The sequence below is a fragment of the Saccopteryx leptura genome, chromosome 9, assembly GCF_036850995.1.
Source record: "Saccopteryx leptura isolate mSacLep1 chromosome 9, mSacLep1_pri_phased_curated, whole genome shotgun sequence".
Taxonomy (NCBI): domain Eukaryota; kingdom Metazoa; phylum Chordata; class Mammalia; order Chiroptera; family Emballonuridae; genus Saccopteryx; species Saccopteryx leptura.
This window is the reverse complement of record NC_089511.1, coordinates 52,369,786-52,387,934: the sequence shown is the minus strand read 5'-3', so window position 1 is coordinate 52,387,934 and position 18,149 is coordinate 52,369,786.

Below are 18,149 nucleotides of genomic sequence, written 5' to 3'. Positions count from 1 at the left end.
CAATGAACAACTAAGGTGTCGCAACAAAAACTAATGATTGATACTTCTCATCTCTCTCTATTCCTGTCTGTCTATCTGTCCCTATCTATCCCTCTCTCTGACTCTCTCTCTGTCTCTGTAAAAAAAAAAAAAAAGAAAAATAAGAAAAAGATGTTGTATCTACATAGTGATTGACGTAGGAAGACACCCATAATATTATCTAATGAGAAAGGCATGTTCCAAATAGTATGCATAGTATAATTCTAATATTTTTGTTGATCTACATAATTGAAAAATTATGTCTGGTTTGATCCAGATCCTCAAATAGCACCATATATTATTACAAAGTATGGAAAAACATACACAATAACATTAAGAGTGGTGTTTTGGGTTTTCTTATAATTTTCTAAAATTTCTAAAATAAGCAAGAGAAAAGAGTTAGCTGACTTTTCTTTCTATTTAAAGAGTTTTCTTGGTACCTCTTAGCAATCAAAATCATCAGAATATAAATTTCCAATAGAGATAGTGTTGGACAACAGCCTCAACTTTTCTTACCTCGCTTTTTGAACAGGCCTTCTTATTAGATTCATTCACAGTAAATCTGTATTTTCCCACATATATATATATTTTTTTTCTGTGGTCTCATGCTTTCTAATTGTTTAAAGACAAGATTTCATTCTTAATTCAGACAAAGTGTTACTTGTTATTCCTGCCATTTGGGATAATGTTCTTTTTTGGGGGGGGTGTTTTATAAAATCTTATAATAAGTTTTTCCTTATGAATTTAACTATTAAAAACATAGTTTACACTAAATTTAGATATAAGGAATATCCCATTTAATCAGACCAAATGATGTGATTAAAGCCACTGTTCTGGTAGACAGGAGTGTAGGTTGAGTACTTATCCAGATAATTTGATTACTGTAAACAGTCAACTTTGCCTGAATTATCTGGATAATTGCCTCACCTCTCCATTTTACATGGCCTCAGGTTCTAGCTTTATTTTACATGCATGCTATGGGCCACTTTCTGCAATGATCAGCAATCAGAGAAAATCAGATTATCACTCTGTTTAACCTTCCTGTGCCTTGGGTAATTAAGTCAACAAATTAGCTTAAGGCTCCAATGCGGAAGGGGATTGGTAGACTGCGGTCAAGACACATATTTATAAATTTTCCCTTAAGCTGCTTTTCTTGAGGAAGTTTGATAAGAAACACATGATCTCAATTATCATTAACTCTCTGTGGTTTCCATGTTTGGGAGGTTGACCTAGACTTTAGAAGGCATAGGACCCCCTTCGATGTGTGCCTGAGCCGCATACTGCCAGTCCATTCACATTTTCCATCTTGTTATCTCACACTGAGAGAAAGGACTTAAATCACTCTTCACACACTCTGCAGTCTTAGGGGCTATACTACTTAGGCAAACTTCTTTTAGTTATTTTTTCCTGACCTTTGGTAATATGATTTTTCTAATAAACTAAGTATTCTTAAAGCTATTTTTAAATATAAAATTATTTAAATGAACTCTCATAAGGTCAAGGGGAAAATAGATAGACATAAAAACAATTTCTACTATAAACAGAGAAATCAAAATTTGAAAAAGATTATCATTCCTATTATATGAAAATTTAACTCTATAAAAAAAAGAGTGTATTTTGGTTTTGTTTCTGCTTTCAGAATTTTAGACTTAGTTTCTCTGTGTAAAAAAAATGATTAAAGAACATATCAAAATGTTTAACATTTAATTAGTTATAACACCACCTTTGAGTATACACAGTGAAAAGCTGTTCAAAATATTAATTTTGATTCAGGATCAACAAGGGGCTGATAGTGAAGACTCTCAGAACTTGACTGGCTGAAATGTGTGGGCTTATGGGCCCAACTATGGCTAAGTGCACAATATTCAGTAAAGTGGCATTTCTGTCACTTATACCATGTAAATAGGTAAACCAGTTAAATTTTCATCAAGTAAAATGTCTTGCTTGATGAAATCCTTTATTAAAATGGCAGCTAACCTTAAGAAAGGAGACTAGCTCCCAGAATAATAATTTTAAATATGATTTTTGTGGCCAGATGTAAGGCCAGTAGCCACAGCCACCGTCACAACTGCCTGGCCCATTCAGGTTTGAATTTGATTTGGACAGACGGTAATGACAATGGAACTGGTGGGCCATTAGCTTTAATCCTAGCTTGCACCCGGCGGGCAAGAAATACACACAGTGGGAAAACACATCCCTTTCCATTCAGGGCTCCCAAAGCCACTGACTTATCCGAGTATTTCTAGAATCAAAGGTTTCTCCCTCACCAGCCTTATTCACCTCTGTTCCCCATCTCCTTCTCTCTGCACAGACTCTGCACAAACTGCACAAACTGGCTTCTTCAGCACTCCACCTTCTTGGCTGCTTCTATTCTGCAATGCTAACTTCAGGAACTGAGAGAGAGCAAGCCCCTGGTCTGCCCCATTTTATATGTAGAAATCAAAACCTTTAAGCCAATATACAAATAAGGAAGTCTCTGATACAAAGTCACTTATCTGAGGTATAAATGGGATTACTCATGAGAGTGTATCACCCCATATCACATGCAACAGTCAAGGGTGTGGGGAAAATCTTAGTTTTGAAAAAATCTTAGTATTAAAAGGGCGAGAAAGGCTTAATCTTAAATCTAAGCCTTAGACCAGGGGTCCCCAAACTACGGCCCGCGGGCCACATGCGGCCCTCTGAGGCCATTTATCCAGCCCCCACCGCACTTCCAGAAGGGGCACCTCTTTCATTGGTGGTCAGTGAGAGGAGCATAGTTCCCATTGAAATACTGGTCACTTTGTTGATTTAAATTTACTTGTTCTTTATTTTAAATATTGTATTTGTTCCCGTTTTGTTTTTTTTACTTTAAAATAAGATATGTGCAATGTGCACAGGGATTTGTTCATATTTTTTTTATAGTCTGGCCCTCAAACAGTCTGAGGGACAGTGAACTGGCCCCCTGTGTAAAAAGTTTGGGGACCCCTGCCTTATACTATAATGACCCTGCCCGCTTATAGCCTGTCTCCTACACCCAATGCAAACTATAAGCAAGCAAACATATATATCATATTTACAAACTTATTTCACTGACACCAGAGTTTATTTGTAATCTATATACAGAGATCCTCGGGTTACAACACAGTTCCATTCCTACAACAGTGACATAACCTGAATTTTGGTTTAAGTCAAAATACATCCTAGCCTAAGTCACTTACCTATCCTAACACAGTTTTAAAATCATAGTTTAGAAAATAAAAACACAACTAAGCCACAGAAAAAGGAAAAGGGACATAAATATACTGTACTGTATACTATACTATAGTAACAGAAAAAAATAACAAAAAATGAGTAAGCTGAAACACTCACATCTGAATTTTTTAAGTTTTTATGGGAGTGAGCCTTATAAACTCGAAACGTTGTATGTCGAGACTGTCATAACTCGAGGACCCCATGTACATGTTAAACTGCTACAGAAGTAAGAAAACAGAGTTTATTCAAAATGATTAGCCCTTCCAAGATATGACTTGAAAAAAATAAATATTTTGCTGATTAATGAAAGTAACATAGGCCCATTATAAAATTGAAAAATGCAAAAAAAGGTAAAAGGATAAATACTTGATCAACTAAAGATATTTTTACATATTTTCCAGTATAATCTGTGAATATGCATATTCCATAATTGAGAACACATTGAGTGTTGCAACTTTGATTCATCCTTTTTCCCATTTAGTATTATAGCTTACGTATATCATTTAGAATTAATTATGTTTCAAGAGTCAGTAAACCCAACTTAAACTGGCTGAAACAAATCCAGGCAATTGTTGGCTATAGAACTGAAAAACTGAGAGAAAAAAGTGGGTCCAAGCACAACCCAGAGCTTCATCCGGCTGTCTGGTTCTATTTACCTGCACTTCTCTCAGATTTGCTTTCTCTGGTTGGCTTTGTTCTCATGCTAACTTTTTTTATGCACCAAATTTATCAGTGTCGGCCCTGGCTGGTTGGCTCAGTGGTAGAGCGTCGGCCTGGCGTGCAGAAATCCCGGGTTCGATTCCCGGCCAGGGCACACAGGAGAGGCGCCTATCTGCTTCTCCACCCCTCCCCCTCTCCTTCCTCTCTGTCTCTCTTTTCCCCTCCCGCAGCGAGGCTCCATTGGAGCAAGGATGGCCCGGGCGCTGGGGATGGCTCCTTGGCCTCTGCCCCAGGCGCTGGAGTGGCTCTGGTCGCAACAGAACGATGCCCCAGAGGGGCAGAGCATCGTCCCCTGGTGGGCAGAGTGTAGCCCCCTGGTGGGCGTGCCGGGTGGATCCCGGTTGGGCACATGCAGGAGTCTGTCTGACTGTCTCTCCCCGTTTCCAGCTTCAGAAAAATACAAAAAAAAAAAAGAGAGAAAAAAATTTATCAGTGTCACACTTAACACCCTCTCACCACTGGAATGGTCTCTTTTTCAAAGCTTTTATTAAAGAAAATTTTTGTTCTAACATTTCTAATAAACAAACTAAAATACACTCTAATCACACCTGCTTAAATTAGATGCACTTCTTCAAAACTATTGCAATGATAAAGAACATTTTGCTCTGAAGACTTAGATATAGGGTTCATGCTCAAACCTACCCAGGCCACATAATCTAATAAACTTCTTACTACCACATTAAAAGCATCTTCACAAATATCATTGTAATGTCTGTATACTATCTCATTTTACTCTAAACCAATATTTTATTTCATATTTTTCTCCTGTTAGACATTTAGTCTGTCTCCAAATTTCTATAATATAAATCATGTTGTGAACATTCTATTTAATAAATTCTGGGATGCCTTTTGTTTTACTATTTTAGAATAAATTACAAGTATAATTATTAAACCACAAACAAAATCTTTTTCTGTGTTATGTTGCTTTTTAGAAGAATAAGGTGTCTCATATACATGGCTACTTATCACTACTGGCAGCAGTATCATTTACAAACAAGTCTTTACTAATTTGTATATTGATATATTGTAGATCATCATTATTTTATTTCTATGTCTTTAACCTACTAATGAAATTTATATTGTCCACCAACAGTAACTAATAATAGTAGTTGAGCAAGTACTGTGTGTCAATCACTGATTTGGGGATTTAATATACACTAGATCATTTGAACATCATACAACCTATATAATTAATTAACTTGCCAAAACTAAAATGGCCTGATCCATGTCTACCTAACTCAAATTTAAGCTTTCAAGAATTATGCAAAGCTACTTCTTATATTATGCATAGTAACTATTAGTATTTCTTTTATTATTTGCCTATAATATCTATTATGATTCAGTTTGAAAATTCTAATCTTTGCTATTTAAAAATCTAAAATAGCCCAAAATATCATAGTTGAAAATAACTACAGAATTATAATATTCTAAGTAAAAAAAGTGAAAAATCCAGGTGACATTCATAGTTGCCATACACATTCCTGTCATTCAGTACTTGAGTACTAAACTAGAACTGTTTCTATAACTTTCTATTGTTAATGCAAGCAAGTGGTAAAGAAGAACTTATTGTTTCAGTTCTCCTCTACATTATTATCCTCTGAAATCTGCATTGCTTTGGTAGTGCTCTAATGTGTTTTTGCGAATATACAATATTTTGTCCAGATTTCTAGTTCTTAACAGGAGGATTAGTCTGTTATAGGCTAGTCTATTACAACTGAGAGCAAATTCTACAATTGTTAATTAAAATCTCTCTATAATTTTTATGAATAATGCTTACAAAGTATAAAGGTAAAGAACATTTTTCTCACTTATAATACTTTCATAAGGTTATAGGTCAAAATGTGGCATAATAAAGGGAAAAATCATAAAATCAGTGTTTATGTACTTGGATTAGCTTGCAACAGGGTTACTTCACAGAATACCTTCTTGATATAGTTGAGGAATATTCAGCACAAAACAAAGAAGTACATTATTTCTATACCGTCAGCAAAACCAGCCACAGGAAAAAAATTTTGTAGAGTTTCTGAGGCATCAAGTTGCCCACAAGGTGATCAATATTTACATCCTAATTCATTCTACTAGAAGTCTTTATGAGCCACTTAAATGGCATATGACACAAGTCCTAGCATCTACAACTATTAGAGAAAAAAAGACAAATAAAAATGTAACATTAATCTTTATTTATCCTTCCTTTACTTCCCACCAACACACACACCCTACACACATACCACATACAGAGTAAAACTATACAACATTCTTGAGCACTGTACCACCACCAAGAAGTCAGTTCAGCTGAGAAAATACATTCATTCTTCCTGACACTATGAGATCTCTTCTGTGTTCCTTATATATGAAAGAATATTAAACTATTGATTCAGATAAGTCCTGATGTTCCAGTCTCAACCATATTTCCAGATACAATTTCTGTCCCTTTTTAAACAATTAAATGTTGGCATTCTTTTCCTTGGTATATCTTTAAACATTTCATGAGCCTGTGTTATTTATTTAAACTCTTATTTTAGTATATATTGAATCTCAAACTCATCATACAGAATTAGAAATGTCTATCTGACTCAAATCTAAGCTTTTAAGAAATCTTGCCCTGGCCGGTTGGCTCAGTGGTAGAGCGTCAGCCTGGCGTGCAGAAGTCCCGGGTTCGATTCCCAGCCAGGGCACACAGGAGAAGTGCCCATCTGCTTCTCCACCCCTCCCCCTCTCCTTCATCTCTGTCTCTCTCTTCCCCTCCTGCAGCCGAGGCTCCATTGGAGCAAAGATGGCCTGGGCACTGGGGATGGCTCCTTGGCCTCTGCCCCAGGCGCTAGAGTGGCTCTGGTCACAACAGAGCGACGCCCCGGAGGGGCAGAGCATCGCCCCCTGGTGGGCAGAGTGTTGCCCCCTGGTGGGCGTGCCGGGTGGATCCCGGTCGGGCGCATGCGGGAGTCTGTCTGACTGTCTCTCCCCGTTTCTAGCTTTAGAAAAATACAAAAAAAAAAAAAAAAAAAAGAAATCTTATACAAACACATACACACATATAAAGAATACAAATGTTAATTTTGAAATTAAATACACACTATTTAACTAACTATATTTAAAAGAAATTATACTGTATAGCAAATATAAATAAACTCTTCCTAATAAACTGAACAAAAAAATTAAAGAATTTCTGTATCAATGAGGACAAAGAAGTGAGGTAACAGTTACACTAATTTATAAAATATGCTTTCTAATAAGCAATATTAATTCTATTTTGAGACTATGGTGTATGTTGGGAAGTTACATATTCAACTTTTGTTTATTGAATGTATATCACTTCAAAAAGTGACCAGTAGAGGGAGCAAATAATTTAAAAATAAAATTAATTATGATCTTTATTTTTAAGTTGTATAAGAGCTAAGCTACTTATTTCAGAAAAAAATATTTGGCTTTCAATAATCACTACAAAACTTATGCAAGATTTATAATTACATAATATACAGACTAATAGAAGATATAACTATAAATCTCATAACAATCTACATCATAATCACAGGTGAGATCAAAACTTTTCTATTCTTGCTCAGTTTCCTTCTAATTCTGGGACTTGAGGAAAGCCACCCAACTTCTCTAGGCCTCATTTTTCATGTCTTCAAATGGAAACAATAATAACACAGAGATGTGATATCACAGAGCATTGATGAGAGTATTAAATATGTAGGATGATGTATGTTGGTTAATTAGCATGACCAAATATTAGGGTATTTTACTTCATAAGCTCCCTCTATATGTGTGTAATCCACCTCTAAAAGAATGTAGATCCCTGCCCCAAACCATCCTCCCCTTTTCAATTTCATTTGTTCAGTCACCACAGCCCTATCCATCATATTGTTGAAGTACATCAATTTTTCCTAATGGGTTTTGTTAACTGAAGGAATTTATTATATTTTTACAAGGCAGAGCAGCATAATGGTTTTTTATTTGTTCCACTTAAACATATTCATAAATTGTGACTCCTGGGCCTGCTGCAAATAAGACAAAAGCCAATTAATGACTCATTTATCTGCTAATTATCACTGCCATAAATACAAATATTTGGCCAAAGTCTTAAATTTAATCTTTACAAGGCCCCAGGTAAGCTTCTTAGAAAAAGTCCTTTCTCTTGCATCCTTGGGCTGAGAGGGGCTAGTCTGTATTTCTAGTTATACATGCAAACTAAAATAAGTGGAGGGGAATAGTAAAAGTCTGTGGTTCTGCTAGTCAATTCCAAGAGACAAGAGTTTCTTTATTGGAAGCTTGTAATTTCTACTGAACTTCAAAGGTACAACCTTTGATCGCTTGAAAAAGCAAGAGAATAAAGGAGAACCCTTTTGTTTTAAGACAGAAATTTGTGTGCCAGGATCAACTTGGAATAATTCAGTAAATATAAATGAGAACACAAAGAAAACAAACATGTAACATGAGAATGACTAAGGAAGTCATAGTGAAGGAGACCAAGAGAAAAAATTTCTTAAAGCTCAAGTACTCTAAATTAGCTGATGGACTAAAAACTTTACTGGTGGTTTTACTCTTCTACCTGAAGCTTCTTTCTATTAACCTGTATTAATCCTAATGAGAGTAGGAAGTAATACATTCTCTAATAAGCATAGATTTTTCTGGAATCTGGGAAAATTATTCTTGCAAAGAATGGGTGTTTTGAAAATGAATAGATGAGCCCTAGTATCAAAACTAGAGTTGCCCTGGCCAGTTGGCTCAGTGGTAGAGCATCGGTCTGGCGTGCAGAAGTCCTGGGTTTGATTTCCTGCCAGGGCACACAGGAGAAGCGCCCATCTGCTTCTCCACCCCTCCCCCTCTCCTTCCTCTCTGTCTCTCTCTTCCCCTCCCGCAGCAAGGCTCCACTGGAGCAAAGATGGCCCGGGCGCTGGGGATGGCTCTGTGGCCTCTGCCTCAGGCGCTAGAGTGGCTCTGATCACAACATAGCGACACCCAGGATGGGCAGAGCGTCGCCCCCTGGTGGGCAGAGCGTCGCCCCTGGTGGGGCGTGCCGGGTGGATCCCGGTCGGGCGCATGCGGGAGTCTTTCTGACTGTCTCTCCCCATTTCCAGCTTCAGAAAAATGCAAAAAAAAAAAAAAAGAGTTATTCTGCCTGAACAGGTGGTAGGTGGCGCAGTGGATAGAGCGTCAGACTGGGATGCAAAGGACCCAGGTTTGAAATCCTGAGGTCTCTGGCTTGAGCGAGGGCTCATCAGCTTGAGCGATGGCTCATCAGCTTGAGCGATGGCTCATCAGCTTGAGCGTGGGCTCATCAGCTTGAGTGCAGGGTCACTGACTTGAGTGTGAGATCATAGATGTGACGCCATTGTTGCTGGCTTGAGTCCAAGGTTGCTGGCTTGAGAAAGGGGTCTCTTGCTCTGCTGTAGCTCTCGTTCAAGGCACATATGAGAAAGCAATCAATGAACAACTAAGGAGACTATGGAGCCTCAATGAAGAATTGATGCTTCTCATCTCTCCCATTCTGCCTGTCTGTCTTTCTCTCTGTCTCTGTCACAAAAAAACAAAAAAACAAAAAAATAGAGTTATTCTTATAATTTACTACTAAATAATTGCTGGGAAATACTCAGCATAAAATAGGAAAGAAGAAACATAAATACTGGAAACTTAAGAGAGAAAGAGAAATTTGGGTCAGTCCTCTATGACAGAGAGTGTAGCAGAATCTATCTCATTGCATAAAAGTTGAAGCCCAAATTACAAAATAAAGTAATTTGTAAAGTGCATTTGAACAATTAGTCTGTTAATAAGTGATTTTAATTTCTTACATTTTTTACTTATCCGCAATAACTTGAGAATTTCAGGCAATAGTAAAATTAATCACCTACACCTGCCACTTTGTGGCCTCATCTTGTATCAAGCACTACTTTCAGTAAAATTAGATGATATCTTTTGTTTCTTTATGCAATTTCCTTTCAAATTATAACATACACATTTTGATATTGTTTCTTTGCTGTTACAAATCAATAAACTAAATGGATACATCAATAACTATAGTTATTAATATGAACAAAAGATAAAAGTTACTATAATAGATAAAAGTTGCTTATCTATTATAAAAGTTGTTTTTAATAGATAAACAAAAATTAAAGCATATTTTTTCAATTAATTCTTTAAATTTCTGTGATCAATCCCATGAATAATTAAACATACTTGATTATTTTTTTACTTGTTTTTTGATTCGTTTATTCAAGCGTTGAAGCATGAAAATGTTAAGGTGGGAATGACAGCCACATTTCTTTTAAGACCTAAAATCAATAAGCATACTAGGAAGAGTTCAATAAACCCTTAACTTGATCTGTATATATATATATTTTTTTTCTAGCTAGACACTGTACAGAGAAAAGATTCCTACATTCAGTGAACTTATTTTTCCAGAAGTCACCTTAAAATTCACAAGACTTTTGTTGGCTTTATAAGACTAACAACATTGAAATATTCTTGTGACTGATCAACTTTTTATCTGTTCATAGATTATTTGGAGCAGCGTTTTCCTAATATATGCCTTAGAACTGACCTGTGAAAAGGTCCAATGGCACATAGCACCAGAGGCTAACAGAAGATAGGAACCTACTGCTGCTTAGCAAAGAAAAAGTCAGAGATGTCTCAGAGTCAGGGATGGCCTACTTGTAGTCAGGTGAGCAGAGAAGAGGTCAGACTCATTGATACAAAGATAGAAACAAATACAGAGTTGCCGAACTGCCTCTGTGTAAGGTTAGCAGGATTCATGATTACACAAATAAAAGACACTTATGATGCTACTTCTTCTGAATATTCTTAATAAACTGATGTCGCTTTTTCTATATATATTTTTTCTTTACCAAAATGTTATTAGAACAGAATATGCATCTTTCTCTCTACATAAAATTTGCAGAGCAATATTGAATTCCTAATACATGACGAACACCATGCCAATCACTGGAAAGTTACCCATACCTGAAAACAGATTGGCATAAGCCAGCATCCCGTATTTCACCACCAGGTTCTCAGCTGCTGTAAGTCTTACCCAAACCACCTGTGCTGAGAAAGAAAATACAGTGGTTCCTTGGGGGTAATTGGGATATTAATCACCAAAAGATATGAGCATAGGTGCTGGCTATCCAGTAAACAAAATCTCCACTATACTAGCATGATTTTTTTTCTCTAGAATTATTTTTTTAAATTTTTTTCTTTTTATTTATTCATTTTAGAGAGGGGGGAGGGAGAGAGAGAGAGAGAGAGAGAGAGAGAGAGAGAGAAGGGGAGAAGAGCAGGAAGCATCAACTCCCATATGTGCCTTGACCAGGCAAGTGCAGGGTTTCGAACCGGCGACCTCAGTGTTCCAGGTCGATGCTTTATCCACTGTGCCATCACAGGTCAGGCTCTCTAGGATTTTATGTAGACTGCTTAAAGGGTAAGCTGTTACATTTTGTAAGAGTGATTATGTTGCTGACACTCTTTATGATTATTCTCCTTTAATTATCACCTAAACTTCAGATATCTTTTGCATATCCAAGCCTTGTCTCAGTGGCAAGACACCATCTCTACACCATGTTTAAGGACAGACCATCAAAGTTATCTGGACTTGGCTCAGAGTTGGTCAAAATAATCAGCAAGAGATTCTAACGAAAGAAATGGGTCAGGAAACAGATCAGGGCAACATAATGATGTTTGATGAATTAAATATAATTTTTATTAAGAAATATAGCACTTTTTGTAGGTAAGACAGGTTGAAGTTGCTGAGAAAGGAGAGGTTGCCATCTTAAACATTCCCAAAGACATAAAAACATTGTAAGTATTTTCAAGTTCACTTTGATAAAATCTCATTGCCCTTTCAGGCACAAAACTTAAGCTCTGTTAATTTGAAATGTAGAGCTGTTTTATCTCTTCTGTGCTCAAAATTGTTCTGCATTATGAACCAGCTCTCTTCTAAAGATCTACGCTTTTCCATTCAAGATCTACAAAAAATAAATTATACTCGTTCCAAATATCTTTTGTAAGAGCATGTTCAGAAGTTTGATCATATGCAGACCTCTTTGTTGTGATATAGTAAACCTTTGATTGCATCATTCATATCTAAATATGTTTCTCCTGACTCTCTCAATTTGCTTGAGGAAATTAAGATTGGTTTTCTTGGTTGGTTTCCTGTTTTGTGTCTCTTATAACACAAAGGCATCCAGTTATTCTGGGACACTATGCTCTGCACTGTTTCTCTCTTATCATTTGCTAAAAAAAAAAAAAAAGAAAGAAAAAGAAAAAAAAAGTAAGGATGTTTGTCTTTGCAATAATTAGGAAAGAATTCTACCTTCTATATTCTCATAGATAGCAGGAAATACACCCATTGGCCACAATCCTAATCACTTTAGATTCCTTGAAAGCTCTATTATTTTAACTACCATTCTCTTTAAAAATGGCTAGTTGTGGAAACCTCAGGAAATGCACAGGAAATAACTGCCTGAGAAAATGTTAGCCAGGGAATTGGGTCATATAACAAAGTGGGAAGGCACGGCTAAATCTACACTCAAACAGTATGATTTAATGTCTCAACCTGTATTTGTTTGTAACACCACATATTTGAAAAGAAATAACTATCACACTATGGATATCATGTCTTAGAAATATCTTTGCCCAATTAGGCAAAGAGCCAAGACATCCAGTTAATTGCTGACTTCTCAAGGCAAGGGGAATGAGAGAGTTGGGTCAATCATTCAGGTAATCTCAATACTAGGAGAATTTTTGTTCAGATTCCTCAATGTTAGGTTACCAAGGCTCCTGCAATCCACTGTTCATTTTAATTTTGGATATCCATTTGATTTACAAGTTTATAGATATGTGAAATTGAGGAGACAGAGCCTCATTGTGATTAATAAATTGCACTAGAAAGAGGTGATATAAATTGGAGACAGTCTCTCTGATGACTCCAGGCCAATTTCAATGTATGGAGAGTCCATACCAGGCTGACCTGGGTTTATATCACAGCTTTGCTACTAGTTCAGTGTGCGTGAATTTGAGTATGTTTTTATTATCATAAAGACTTATTTTTGCCTCTTTTTTTTTTTTTACATGAGGTGAGAGAGACTTCCACATGTGCCTGGACCTGTATCCACCCGACAACCCCTATCTGTAGCTGATGCTTGAATCAACCAATCTATCTTCAGTGCCTGGGACTGACACTCAAACCAATCAAGCCTCTGGCTGTGAAGGGGGAAGAGAGAGAGAAGGCGTGGAAAGGAAAAGAATCAGATTTTCGCTTCTCATTTGTGCCCTAACCGAGGATGGAACCCAGGACATCCACACAACGGGCTGATGCTCTATCTACTGAGCCAACAGGCCAGGGCTTAGTGTTTCCATTTTTAAGATGACAATAATAGTATCTTATTCCTTGGCTTAAAGGCACACTTTAATTTCATATCTGAATAATTTTAAATTTTGAATGAGTTCTAGAAATAATAAGTGACTTTAATGTAGTATTCTTATTTTTCCAAAAAAACCCTCCTCACAGATAACTAATAAGTAAATAATGTAGTTTATAATTTGTAGCATACAGAAATAGATGAAATGGAGATACCTAACTCATGGTATTTTGTAAAGATTAAATAATTCTTGACTTGCTCTCATCACTCAGAGCGTGCTAAAAAAGGTTTAATTACCACAACTACTACTACCATTGTGAGTATAACTACTATGACTATAGCTAGTAACTCTGTTTCACTTTCCTCATGTGTGAAAAAAAGAAAAATAAGACATAACTTATCTCATAGAGTTTAACTGAAATAACTTATCTAAAGCTTTTTGCATGATGCTTGGCACATAATAAGTGCTCATTAAATGTTAGCTATTACCATTATTCACAATAATAACCATGGCCACTATTACAACTGCAACTACTACAACCACTTTTATTAGGAGGAATTAACAATTAACCCCCATTAATCTCAAAGAATTTGCCATCTAATTATATCATTAAAGCTAAATACTTCAGATAAAATTTTCTTTCATTGTTATTCTATTAAGCTTAGTCAGAGACTGGAGAAGATCAAAATCACAGGGCTTAAAATAACCTAAGAACAGGGATCAAATCTCCACCTCTCTTTTCTGATGTTGTCAGTAGAGAGAATGTCAAAGTTACAAGGCACTGAAAAACTTCATAGAACACTGTTGACTCAACATAGCTGCAGAGCGTTTTCTCTGGCTTTTACATTGGACAGTTGGTAGTTCAATTTCCTATCACATTTCACCGCTCTCCTTAACCCCACTAGATGTACCCTAATGCATTTACACACAGAAACATATATACACATACAAATTGACCAGAGCTGGGGAAAACAGCAAAGGAAACCCAAAAGGAGCAGAATCTGACTGATTGATTATACCTTGCAGCAATTCAGAAGAAAAAGTATTTATAGGATATATGTCTACTACCTGCCACCTCACATCACTTCATTTTTACCTTTCACCTACCCCTTCTTTTTCTCCTTTTAAATTTTTTTAACTCTGGTTTATTCTACCCTTCTTGGCTCTTTCTGTGAAAGAGCTGCCTTCAGGTCATAGAGTGCTTGTGCTTGCCTTGGTGTGAAGAGAGTTGGAAACATCTAAATACAAAAGAGAAAAAAGTACATAGAAAAGATGAATATAAAAATATGCTCTCTACAAGTTTTTTTGTTTTTTGGGGGGGGCTTTGACATACAAGACCTTATTTATTTTATTTATTTATTTATTTATTTTTTATTCATTTTAGAGGGGAGAGAGAGAGAGAGAGAGAAGGGGGGGAGGAGCAGGAAGCCTCAACTCCCATATATGCCCTGACCGGGCAAGCCCAGGGTTCCGAACCGGCGACCTCAGTGTTCCAAGTTGACGCTTCATCCACTGCGCCACCACAGGTCAGGCTACAAGTTTTATTATATGTGAAAAAACATATTTATATTCCTTTCACAACGCAGTTTCCTTTAGTTGTTTCCCATTAATGTGATCACATACCAAGCATTATGAGGACCTAACTCAGTAAGATAAAAGTGTGTCTGTATGTGTGTGTATTTGTGTGTACTTTTCTTTTTACAAACTCAACAAAAATACATGTTATGTTTGTCTTATTAGAACTTTTTCTTGGAAGTGAGTAAGATCCAAATCAAACTAGATTAGGGAAAGGGGAATGTATTGGTACATGTAATCAAACCACAAGAAAAGCAACAGTGAGGCAGGGAACAGTTAGCTGGTATAAGAATCAAACCACAGAGAGTCTCCAAATCTTTCTGACTCTGGTTCTATTAAGCAGCTGGAAGATCTGGTGACCCATGTCACAGACTTTCTACCAGATAGACCGAGAGATGCTTTCTTATTTTCATTTTCAAAATTCCTAGGAAAAAGTTCTGACTGGGTCTGACAAGCTGGGCCATTCATTCATTTTCATTTTGGTGTCATTTATCAAATTAAATTTCTAAAAATTAATTGCAGTACAAATAAACAGACCCCTATATTCACCTGTCTTGCATAGTTTTCTCTTTAGTTGTACTAAGTAAATCAAGAATTTTTATTTCTAATTATATAAGACATGTCTGCAGGAACTATTTACACCAAGGAAAATGAAGTATTTCAAAAATTTAACTCTCTACTTGGTTCAATATTTCTGTATCTCCTAGTTCTGAACTACCTCATCTATTGCTTTAATTTTCACACCTTTTCTTTAAAAAAACATAATATATAGGAAGAACCACACTAAGCTTAGCCAATATAGTAATAATACATTTGTCTTTATAATTTTTAAAAGACATTTTGGAAACCAAATCACAGTGGTTACCTCTCTAGTGTGGTTTGAATTGTTTCAGGAAATAAATAAACCAATATTCAACATATTTTTTGAAATCCAGTCCAAAACTTATGGACTAAAGCCAACAAAAGGTCACTTAACACAGAGTTGTGTGCCTGTTATCAGAACCTAGCTGTGATTTCTTTCATCTTAGTTATTACCATAGCAAATTAGAAGGTTAAAGAATAAAGGGTACCTGGCCCTGGCTGTTTGGCTCAGTGGTAGAGTGTTGACCTGGTGTGTGAAAGACCTGGGTTGAATACCCAGTCAAGGCACACAGGAGAAGTGATCATCTACTTTGCCATCCCTCCTCCTTTCCTTCTCTCTTCTCCTCCCACAGCCATGGCTCAATTGGTTCTAGCACATCGGCCCTGGGCAATGAGTATGGCTCCATGGAGCCTCTGTCTCAGGTGCTAAAAATAGCTCGATTGCAAGCATGGCCCCAGATGGGTAAAGCATTGGTCCCAGACATGGTTAGGTTGCCAGGTGGATCCTGGTTGGGGTGCATGCGGGTGCATCTCTCTATCTTCCCTCCTCTCACTTAAAAAAAGAATAAAGGGTACCTTTTGTTTATTTGACATTTGAATATTATTTCTGTTAAATCTTCCTAAATATTAGATCAGGAACAGATGTGAGAGGTACTTATTAGAATGCTAGGTGAGAAGGTAGGATTAGCATATAGGAAGAAATGACGGGAATTTTCTTTTAAACTATGTGAGTGTCAGTAGGAGAAGGTAGAGTTGGGGTTGGTGAAGTTCCTAGCTCTCTAGACTGGGGACCATAGCTGTAGATTTTGATTAATCATGATAACTATATAGTCTCTGGAACTAATTTAATTTTTTTACCATGGTGGTAAGCAAATTACAAAACGATATTCACTGGCACTAGCTGTTAAGCGAAATTTTTTACTTATTTTATTTTGTCTCACCAAGTGCATTTCATGTTTGCAATGGAGACATATTACAGATGACTTACCTAAAGTAACCTTTTGGTTGAAGGCTGAAGAATAATTTAAGGTAAATGGGGAGCAACCTGAAATATTAAAGAAACTACTTCCCCAGTCTCCTAAAAGGGAGGAAACAGATTGGCAGAGGGTGTTTATTTAAATTACTAAATTACTTTTATGGTGACTTGAAGCCAGGGAGGTACTTATTTGCAAAGCTGTAATAGAATGTCTTTAGCAAGAAATCCTAAATAAGGGCAAAACCACTTCAGGACTTTGGCTGGAAATTTGAACTATGAACATTAAGCAATCTGCAAGAAAATAATATAGCATTATTCCATTGATATAAACTGTGCTATAAATAAGCAGAAAGGAAGGAAGCAGTACACTTCATTGCACTGGTACTAAATTTCCCTGGTGAGGAAGAAAGTAAAATAAAAAAACAACAACACATAATTTGCTTCAAAAGAAGAGCAATAAAGATATTTCAAAACATCTTTAAAAAAACTAATCATTAACACTAGAGAGCTATCAAAACTGGGAAGGGTGGAATAAGAAGAAAAATGGAAAGTATGCTTTTCTTTCGTGAGCTTTTTTTAGTCTCTCAGTGCTATGGATTAGAGCAGCAAGCTGAAATGATTTATAAAATGAAAAATTCCTGCCCACCCAGTTCACAATCATGTGCAGTAACTACTGTGTTCTGCTATTTGCCACAATATTTAGCTCAGATGTAGCCAGAAAGGCACACTATACAAAGAAGAGTTACCCATAAAAGGAAACAGATTTTCTTGCATTTCTCTCATGTGTCTGTACAGGATGCACAGCAAAATAAGACATGTGTATTTTTTGCACACATTCATTTCCCTTTTATCTTATCCATTTGCTTTTGTTTTCCTTTTTTTTTTTCAGAAAGTTTAACTTACTTTTACTTTTGAAGTAATTCCTATATAAACTTCTCACCTTCTTTCTCCATCTTGACCCCCTAAACATGTTTGCTCTCCACAAGATTCAGAAACAGGTTATTTACCCGAATAAGTTAGCAACTACCCCTCATCTAAATTTAATTATTGTGCCACAAACGTGATTTTGTTAAATACTGTTTTTTAAAATATATTACTAATTAGTTCCATAAGGTATGTGACTACTGAGGAGAGCAAAGCCAGGTCTGTAACTGGAAATAATACATTTGTTAGTGCTGTTTTGCAAAGCTTAATAAAAATATGAAGAAAAAAAACCAGTGAGTATTAAAGTCAAGACTATTGGCAAGTCTTTCCAAACATACATTTTTCACCCAGAACAATTTGAGGTGTTGTGGAAAAATGAATTAAGTAGAAAGCAATATTATACTTCTCTCTGAGGACACCATATTTATGTTGGAAAGTCGTATATACAATAAAAATGAGAGTACCATAAGATTATTTATAATCAAAC